The sequence below is a fragment of the Odocoileus virginianus genome, chromosome 3, assembly GCF_023699985.2.
Source record: "Odocoileus virginianus isolate 20LAN1187 ecotype Illinois chromosome 3, Ovbor_1.2, whole genome shotgun sequence".
NCBI lineage: Eukaryota > Metazoa > Chordata > Mammalia > Artiodactyla > Cervidae > Odocoileus > Odocoileus virginianus.
Genome location: NC_069676.1, coordinates 42,554,823 through 42,557,730, shown reverse-complemented (window position 1 = coordinate 42,557,730; position 2,908 = coordinate 42,554,823). Strand labels below are relative to the sequence as shown.

General features: G+C 50.1%; 1 non-coding gene across 1 annotated transcript; it reads right to left on the bottom strand.

Annotated features, from left to right (window-relative positions):
- Nucleotides 1-1,731: 1,731 nt before the first annotated feature.
- On the bottom strand, nucleotides 1,732-1,895 carry LOC139034575 (U1 spliceosomal RNA). The gene has a single exon (XR_011487111.1). It is a non-coding gene; the product is annotated as a U1 spliceosomal RNA (small nuclear RNA).
- Between the last annotated feature and the right edge of the window lie 1,013 nt (nucleotides 1,896-2,908).

Genomic DNA, 2,908 nt, shown 5'->3' with positions numbered 1-2,908 from the left:
CAGCTAGTTAAAGCTCAGAGACACCCAGGAGATGGCCAGGACCCCCCAGTTGTGCAGACAGGGGAAAGTGAGGCCCAGAGAGGAGGTCTCACAGGCCATTGGAACTCCTTTGTTTATTCCATTGCCCAGAGAATTCAGGAGCCCCTTACTCCAAGTTCAGGACATTGTAACATGCAGCAAAGTAAACAAAATTCAAAGCAAACCTTTAGGACACTGAGCAAGAACGGCTTTTGTAATAAAAAATTAACCACTGAATGTTATTTTTTTAAAAGTGCAGGTGGAAATAAACACTTTGAGGGTCGGGTGGGGCTTGGGAGCTTGCAGCATAATACTCAGTTCACACCCTCACTGCCCTGGCCCAGGGTGACCAGCCTGGAAGGCTGGCTCCTTCCACAGCCTCGTCCCTACCCATCTTGGGGAGGCCTGAACTTGCTGGGGAGCAGCCGGGTCTGCGTACAGCGCCCCCTGGTGGCTGTCTCTGGAAGAGGCTGTGTGTGAAGGACAGTTCCGTTCAGTTCAGTCGCTACCCCATGGACTGCAGCACGCCAGGCCTCCCTGTCCATCACCAACTCCGGAGTCTACCCAAACTCATGTCCATTGAATTGGTGATGCCATCCAACCATCTCATCCTCTGTCGTCCCCTTCTCCTCCCACCCTCAATCTTTTCCAGCATCAGGGTCTTTTCAAATGAGTCTGCTCTTCACACCGGGTGGCCAAAGTATTGGACAGGGGTGGGAATTAAGGGAGTTGGTCCCTGCCTCCCTCCTCAGCGGCTCACACTGAGTACTAGGGGACAGGTGCTCGATCTCACTGGCAGAATCCCCTCCCTCAGCTAACCAGGAGCTGTGACAGCGTTCTCACCTAGGCTCTGGAGCAGCCAGATGTGCAGATTCAACTGAGCCAGAGAGTCTTCTGGAACACGACTGCTCCCACGGAACCCAGCAGGCCAGGCCAACTGCAGGAGAGCCTGGAAGCCTCCTGTTGCTCCCGAGCCTCCGTCTGAGCCTCAGCTTCAGTGTTGCTGACAGACCTGTGGTGCACAGCTGGCGACCGCCCCGCGGTGAGGGCTGTCCTGAGAGTGACCTGGGCCAGGAGGCCCGGCTCCGCCCCTGCTCAGCTGCTCAGGCTGGCAGGACGATAACAATAAAGCGGTAGCAATGTTCCTTGGCCTTCACCGAGTGCCTCCTGGGGGCCAGCGCAGCCAAAGCCTCACAACAGCTCCAGGAGGCAGGTAGGGTTTTTCTTTTACCTTAAAGGTAGAGGTGAATTCACATGTGTCCCATCACCCCAGTTTCACAGTTGTCAAGGTTTACCACCAGTGTTTCCCTTTTCTTTCCTCCCTTCATTCCTCCTTCCCTTCCTTTTCTTTCTTTCTGTCTTTTAAATATTTAAAGCAAATCCCATATATCATGTCATCTCACTCTAGCATGTGTTAGTATGTATTTCTAAAAACTTGGACTTTTAAAATATTTAGTTAATTAATTTGGCTGCATCAGGTCTTAGATGCGGCATGTAGGATCTAGTTCCCTGACCAGGGAGCGAACCTGGGCCCCCTGCATTGGGAGCATGGAGTCTCAGCCACTGGATCACCAGGGAAGTCCTTGGACATTTTCTTAATAACTGCAAAGCCATTATCACATTTAAAAAAGTGAGTAATAATTCCTTGATGTTATCTAATACCTAGCCTGTGAAGCAGGTACTCTCATTGTCCCCATTTTTTTTTTTTTTTTTTAGGGGAAAGCGTGAGCGCAGTCCCCCACTACCACAAATTATGCAGTCGAGTTTCCCACATTTGGGGAAATCGCAGGGGTCAGCACATCCGGAGTGCAATGGATAAGCCTCGCCCTGGGAAAACCACCTTCGTGATCATGGTATCTCCCCTTCCAGGTAAGTATTGTCCCCATTTTAAAGATGAGGAAGCAGAGGTTCTGAGAGGACCAGTAACTTGACTACATGTTACACAGCTTGTTAGTGGTGGGGATGGGATCTGAACCCACAGAGTCTGACTCGGGAGCCCACCCACTAAACCATTCTTTCTGATTCCCCAATTTCCCTCTCTGTAAAATGAGGACTACTTCACAGGATAATGTATGTATGTACCATGTTATTCTTACTTCTAACAATAACAATGAAAATATTAATGAAGTAAAACAATCAGAAGAATTAATATGATGTTGATATGACAGCAAAAAAATATGATAGTTAAAGGAAATTAAGGTTTGCTTCTTCCTCACTCATCTCTCAGCTTATGCTTATCTCATATAATCTTTAACCCAATCCTATGTTTCCTGATTAGCAGCTTCATTCTACAAGTGAGGGAACTAGAGGCGCAGAGGCAGGAAGGGCCTTTCCAAGGTCAGGATACTGGTAGCTGACAGGAGCAGGATTTGGAGCCAGGCTGGTCTCTCGGGGATGGCAGACATCCCTGGGGTGTGTCAGTGAAGATGACCTTTACTGAGGGCTCCAGGTCATTCTGCTATCACAGGGAATGTGTCAGCTGGGATTACTACTAGCAAGCAACAGAAATCAGCTTTGGGAATTTGGGGCACAATAGAAGTTGTAAGGATTGTAAGGGTATGGGAGGCTCACAGAATGGACTGGAAGGAGACAGCCAGGCAGCCAGGCTGGAAAAAGATGAATGTGAAGTCACCCTAGGGCCTGGAAGGCAGCAACTACTCAGAGGTCTCAACTGGCATCCCCCCTGCCGCCACCACCGCCAGCTGCCAATACACACCCTGGGATAAATCCACTTCTGCCTATTTCTGTGCTTCCACCCAGAGACCCAGGAGAGAGCAGTCAAGGAACCCAGCCTGGAGGCACAGCCGCTGCCCATCATGGCTGGGAAAGCACGGCACTTTCCTGGAGGGTTCCAGAGTGCTGGGCGGTGCCAGGGCTTTTTAAAGGAGTG